Here is a 7373-nt window from a genome sequence, read left to right as displayed (position 1 = left end):
GAGCAAGAGGAATTAGGGCTGTTTACTCTCATCCAAGGGTGTAATCGGGTTTTCTCTACCTTTACTCATTATTGTAATTGAATTCTTGTGTATTTTGATAATGAACATGATTAGCTAGATGGATTAAATCCATTGGGATTTCTTTACTATATTGGCTTAGTATTATATTGTTGGATTGTTTGGATTAGTTTTGTATTCTTCTTGCTTTCAGTATTAATAAGATAATGCATTATTCATGAGACGTTGTGAATTGTGTGGTTAGATTGCTTTGTGTGATTGAGAAGTCCATTTGGCAATTGGAATTTTGAATAGCAAGAACTGGTTAATAATTGCTTAGAGATAAGGATAATTAACTAGCCAGATTAAGAATTAAGAAAGCTTAATAGAGGCGAATTAAAGCTTAATGCTAATTTAAGAATCAATCGTTAGGAAGAGATTCCAACTTTAGGTTATTAGGTTTAGGAATTCGGTTATCTCGAGAGAGAAACCGAATTCAGTTAAGAATTTGTCCACGGGTAGCATAATTAGACTCACCGATCCTTTATCTTTTGTTTGATTGCCAACTAGTTTAGATTCCCTTTGGGTTTGTCTTCTTGCCTTGATTATTTCGTTTATCAATTACTCTTGCATCTCCCTTAGGACTTAGCTTGTAGCTATTAGTTAGTTTAGAAATTATTTATCGCTAATTTTAGGTTAATATAACAAAGAACAAAGGAGTAACTCTGGGCTTTCACTTTCCTGAGGAATGTGACCTTGATACTCGCCATTAGTGCTAGACTGCATCGATAGGTACACTGCCTTAGATTGTAGCTAACACAATTTAGCACACATCAGGTATCTCAAACTATCTCGAGCACAAGAGGCCTTGGTCCTACTAGAGATAAATGGCTGCCTGACCGCTTGAATATCATCCCAGTAACTATCATAGTCTGTCCTAAGGTGGCGAATAGCCTCTGTATACTCATTTGACTGTGTATCCTCAACTGTCAAAATGCCCAAAGCTAGTCCGAACTCAGCAACTGACATGGCAAATGTGCAGCCAGTCAATCGGAATGTGATGGTGCCTAGTGCGGTATAATCCTAAAAATGCGGCTGGAGCCAGAAAGTGTTGAAGAACTCCTGAGTAATCTCCCTATATGTGGGCTCTCTGATGTTGAAAAATCTATGCCATGGAAGTGTCTCTCAAAGGGAAGACACCTCATCAAATAATCTGACATCTCTCAATGCCTACCAATCCACACATCTCCTTGTACCTAGTGTCTTGTTCCTGACTATTCTGAATCTGTCTATTTGCAATGTGTTGGTGAAGGTTAGAAATTTATGTCTGGGTGGTGCTGGTAGTCACAATCGAGCTTTAGGGTGATCTGCAACTCTGGGTGCTGGAGGTGCCTCTGAAGGTGGCTGCTGATCATGCTGTTCAGAGGATGACTTGTCCGTTCTTGCCCTTTTTCTTGTAGTTCGAGAGGGCTTGTGTCGGCATTGTTAATCGTCTGCCATTTTACTTGATAAAAATTAAAGTTTAGCATCGACCATTCACAATCATTCAATGCAAGTAAATGAATCAAGCAACAAATAGGTTGAGCCAAAATTTCGGCAACATAACGGTGAAGGTTGGGTGCCAGAAAACTTGGGGTAAGGTACCCAAGCCTCTAAAACCTACAAGGGATAGAAAATAGGATGTCCAATGACATTGGCAGCAGCAATTCACAACAAAAAAATATCAATAAACGAGCAGCATAGAACACAGAATATTGATAGTCCCTATAATTCACAAATTTAAACCTACTAATATACCTTATAATCCAACATGCAGAAAAATAAAATCAAAAATAGAATCAAGCTAAGTAAAATCTGTACTAAAAATTTCAGAATTCAAAAAATGGAGTAAAAAGAAAAAGCGAAAGAATAATAATGAAATTTACAACTAAAAATACCTAGATAAAACTGAAATAAAATGTAAAGGAAGAACAAAGAATCAATGAAACATAACAGAAAAAAAAAACAGAATTAAAAAAAATGCAATTAAAAATGAAAGAATTATGGGTAAAAGACTTACTTGGATCGTGATAGCAATGAAAAGAAAGAAAGAAAAATCTTGATTCAGAGAGAAAAGGAGATAACGGAAAGCCAAAAGAAGAGCAAAAATGGAAGAATGATTGAAAGGGCATGGAGTGCTTATGTGGGTGCACGGGTTGTGCAAGTTGCATGGGTCGTGCACCCGGCCGTGCACTTGGCTATGCACCTGGCCATGCACCAGGCCATGCACCCGGCTGTGCACTGGCACTTGCTCGCTCATCGATCCTGTTTCCAGCTTCGAAACTCTCCAAAAACCTGTAGAAAATGAAATACGCGATCCAAAGCATCCCAAATATGCAAAATCAACCCAAAAATAACCAACAAAGGAAAACGTTCTGCAATCAAACTGAATAAACTAACACTTAAAGAGTTAAAGAAAACGAAAATGAACAAAATAAAAAATCAACTATGCTTCTTTTTGTTCTCGAGTTGTATAGCTGAACTCTATAATGGATCATCCCTGCAAATATAGAACCATGTCAACCCGCTGCTCAATCTCCAACGAGTTTCCATGATACAATTTGAGCCTATGTCCATTGACCTTGAAATCACCCTTCTCAGGATGATGAAGCTCGACTATGCCATATGGGAAAACCTGCTTGACCACAAATGGCCCCGACCATCGACTCCTGAGCTTCCCTAGAAATAAACAAAGACATGAATTATATAGCAATACTTTATCTCCAATCTGAAACTCCTTAGAACCTCTGAGCCTCTGATCATGCCACTTCTTTGTCTTAGCCTTGTAAATTGAAGAGTTTTCATACACCTGCTGACGCCACTCCTTCAATTCACTCAGCTGCAATTGTCTCTCCTTACCTGCAGAATCAACATCAAAATTGCAAGTTTTAAGGGCCCAAAGAGCCCTATGCTCTAATTCAACAAGTAAATGACAAGACTTCCCATATACAAGCCTATAGGGCATAAAACCTATGGAAGTCCTATATGCAGTCCTAAATGCCCATAATGCATCATCCAGTTTCAAAGCCCAATCCTTCCTACTCACACCTACTGTTCTCTCTAAAATACGTTTTAAACCCTTGTTAGTAACCTCAATTTCCCATTTGTATATGGGTGATAGGGAGTAGAGAACTGTTGTGTCACATCATAGCGTCTGATGCCTTCTCCAATTAAGCATTATAGAAATGTGTTCCCCTGTCACTAATTAACGCTCTATGTGTGCCAAACCCAGCAAATACTTCCTAAGGAACCTGCAAACAATTCTGGCATCATCAGTAGGTAAAGCTTGTGTGCCTCAGGCCACTTAGAGAAATACTCAACAACCACGAGAATATACTTATTGCTATATGAAGAAGAGAAGGGTCCCATGAAGTCAATACCCCAAACATCAAATATCTCAACAGCCTGCATACTAATTTGGGGCATTTCATCACGGGCAGAGATGTTACCTGAGCGCTGACAAGCGTCGCAAACCTGAACAAATGTCCTAGCATCCTAGAAGATAATTGGCTAATAAAAGCCTGCATCAAATACCTTCCTAGCAGTATGGTTCGCCGCTTGATGGCCTCCTGCGGGTCCCTTATGATAGTGACTCAAAATCTGGAGACTCTTTTTGCCATAAAGACATCGGCGAATGACTTGGTCTGCACACACTCGATATAGGAAAGGGTCTTCCCAAATATAGTATTTTAAATCAGCAAAGAATTTCTTCCTTTACTGATAAATTATACCCTTTGGTAAGACCCTAGCCACAAGGTAGTTAGCATAATCATAAAACCAAGGAGAATCAGAATATACCTTCAATGAATACAAGTGCTCCTTTAGAAATCGATCGTCTATCGTGCTCTCATTAAGTGCTTCCAAGCTCGGATTCTCCAGTCTGGATAAGTGATCCGCTGCCAAATTTTATGTGCCCTTCTTATCTCTGATCTCAATGTCGAACTCCTGCAATAATAAAATTCATCTAATTAATCTCGGCTTAGCATCATGCTTATTAAATAAATACCGCAAAGCTGAATGGTCAATGAAGACGATGGTCTTTGATAAGACGAGGTACGATCTGAATTTGTCAAAAGCATAAACAACAGCCAACAACTTCTTCTCTATAGTAGTGTAATGCTCCTGGGCTCCTATCAAAGTTTTGCTGGCATAATAAATGGGTTGGAACTTCTTATCAAACCTCTGTCCAAGTATAACTCCAACTACATAATCACTAGTATCGCACATTAGCTCAAAGCGCAACCCCCAATCAGGCGAAGCCATGATAGGGGCTGTGGTTAATAGTTTCTTCAATAACTCAAAAGTAGGTAAACATGCATCATCACAAATAAAAGGTGCATCCTTAACTAGCAATTGAGTAAGAGGCCTAGCAATCTTAGAGAAATTTCTAATACATCTTCTATAGAAACCAGCATGGCCCAAGAAACTCCTAACAGCCCTAACAGAACTAGGGGGTGGCAGCTTAGATGTGGTCTCTACCTTAGCTCTATCAACCTCCATCCCTGCATATGAAATCTTATGCCCCATTACAATTCCCTCTCTCACTATAAAATGACACTTATCCCAATTAAGCACCAAGTTAGCCTCAATACACCTAGCTAACATGCATTCTAAATTAGCCAAACAGTGAGAAAAGGAATTACCAAAAACAGAGAAGTCATCCATAAATACCTCCATCGACTCCTCAATCATATCATCAAAAATGGCCATCATACACCGCTGAAATGTAGCCGGTGCATTGCATAGACCAAAAGGCATCCATCTATAAGCAAAAGTCCTATAGGGGCAGGTGAAAGTCGTCTTCTCTTGGTCTTCAGGTGCAACTAGAATCTAAAAATAACCTGAAAAGCCATAAAGAAAATTGTAAAACCTATGTCCTGCCAATCTCTCTAACATCTGATCAATGAAAGGAAGAGGGAAGTGATCCTTCCAAGTTGCATCATTAAGCCTCTTGTAATCAATGTAAACTCGGAAGCATGTCACAGTCCGTATGGGTATCTGATGAGCATAGTTTTACATATATTTGCTTGCATATTATTGCGTATGCTCTTAGCAATTATTGTGCTTTTATTCCCAGATCACCCGTGTTTTGTGTTCTTTTGCATTTCAGGAACATTTATAGGACCGTCATCGGTGTTTAAGCAATTATAGATCAATACGTGTGGAAACGGACGAGAATTCATCAATATTGGACAAGAGCCCGCAATGCATACATTGAGCACGGCCTGGACTCTAGCCGTGCTCAACCATTGGCTTTGATTCTTGAAATTTGCACTTTGGGCACGGTTTCCGTAGCCACCACAGCCTTCAAGACGCTGGTGGCCAACACGGGAGAAATACTGGTGGCCAACACGATGGTGAAACCCTACTGAGATCCACGGCCAAAGAAACATGGACTTGGCCATCGTGACCTTGAACACGGCCGTCGAGTTAAATATATATAAGAAAAATGATTTTTTCTTAAAAAAAGGAGAAAAGGGGGAAAATAGTGACATAGAGCCCTGGCGGCTGGTTCGGTTTCTGCACAGTATTGAGTGCGAGAGAGAGTTGCAGGGAGTAAGAATCCCGGAATCGCAAGGTTCCGAGTGCAAAACAGAGTGGAAGCAATTCAAGAGGCGTTTGGGAGATTAATCAAAGTGTAGATCCAGTTTGGGCTGTTCATCCAATTCGAGAGAAAAGGGTGTACATGTTTTATTTTCATTATTCTTTCATTGTAATTGATTTCCTAGATTGTTTTAAACATGAACATGTTTAGCTAGACTGATTTAATCCATTGGGATTTCTTTACTATGTTGGCTTAATATTATATTGTTGGATTGTTTGGGTAATTTTGTATTCTTCTTGTTTTCAGTATTAATAAGATAATGCATTATTCATGAGACGTTGTGAATTGTGATGTTTAGATTGCTTTATGAGATTGAGAAATCCGTTTGGCAATTGGAATTTTGAATAGCAAGAACTGGTTAATAATCGCTTAGAGATAAGGATAATTAACTAGCCGGATTAAGAATTAACAAAGCTTAATAGAGGCAGATTAAAGCTTAATGCTAATTTAAGAATCAATCGTTAGGAAGAGATTCCAACTTTAGGTTATTAGGTTTAGGAATTCGGTTATCTCGAGAGAGAAATCGAATTCGGTTAAGAATAAATCACGGGTAGCATAATTAGACTCACCGATCCTTTATCTTTTGTTCGGTTGCTAACTAGTTTAGATTCCCTTTGGGTTTGTCTTCTTGTCTTGATTATTTCATTTATTAATTACTCCTGCATCTCCCTCAGAACTTAGCTTGTAGTTAATAGTTAGTTTAGAAATTATTCATTATCCATTTTAGGTTAATATAACAAAGAACAAAGGAGTAACTCTGGGCTTTCACTTTCCCGAGGAATACGACCTTGATACTCGCCATTAGTGCTAGACTGCATCGATAGGTACACTGCCTTATATTGTAGCTAACACGATTTAGCGCATCAGTATCAGCTCATCCCTCTCATTGTGAACTACTGTAATGCCTCCTTTCTTCGGCACAACCTATATAGGGCTCACCCAAGAACTATTAGAAATAGAATAAATCAAACCTGCATAAGGAACTTAATTACCTCCTTTTTCACTACTTCCATCATGTTCGGGTTAAGCCGCCTTTGTGGCTGAACTACTGGTCTATAGCTATCCTCCATCAAAATCTTATGAGAACAAAACTAGGGTTGATCCCAGGAATGTCAGCAATCTTAAAGGCAAAGGTCTTCTTATACCTCTTGACGGAGTCTAGAGTCATCTTTCGTTCCTCAAGTGTCAAATCTGCTGCAACAATCACAAGCAACTTTTCTCCCTCATCCAAAAATCTATAGCTCAAGTGCTTAGGTAACTCCTTCAATTCTAAGATGGGGGGGGGGGGTCCTCGAAAGAAGACTTTACCTTTTGCACTCCTGACCTGTCAAGAGAAAGAAATGGGTCAGTAGAATAGCTACGCTCAATAGCCAACAAACTAGTGAGCTGCTCCAACACTTGCTCGTCGGACAACTCCTCCTCATCTCCTTGCAATGCTACCTTTAAAAGCAATATTTCTTATAAATGAGACTCAACCACATCATCCCGAATATCAATAGAAAACACAACATCATCATGGTTTAAAGAATGTCTCAGAGTAGTAGCTAAGTCGAAGGTAATGGTCTCATCATCTACACTAAGCTGAAGCTTTCCATCACAAACATCTATAATAGCCCTAGATGTTGCAAGAATAGGTCTACCTAGGATTAAAGGCACAATACTCTCACCTTCCATGTCCATAACTATAAAAAATCAATAGGAAAAATAAACTTGTCTACTTTAACAAGCACAT

The sequence above is a fragment of the Ricinus communis genome, chromosome 3 (assembly GCF_019578655.1).
Source record: "Ricinus communis isolate WT05 ecotype wild-type chromosome 3, ASM1957865v1, whole genome shotgun sequence".
NCBI lineage: Eukaryota > Viridiplantae > Streptophyta > Magnoliopsida > Malpighiales > Euphorbiaceae > Ricinus > Ricinus communis.
This window is presented reverse-complemented; position numbering follows the sequence as displayed.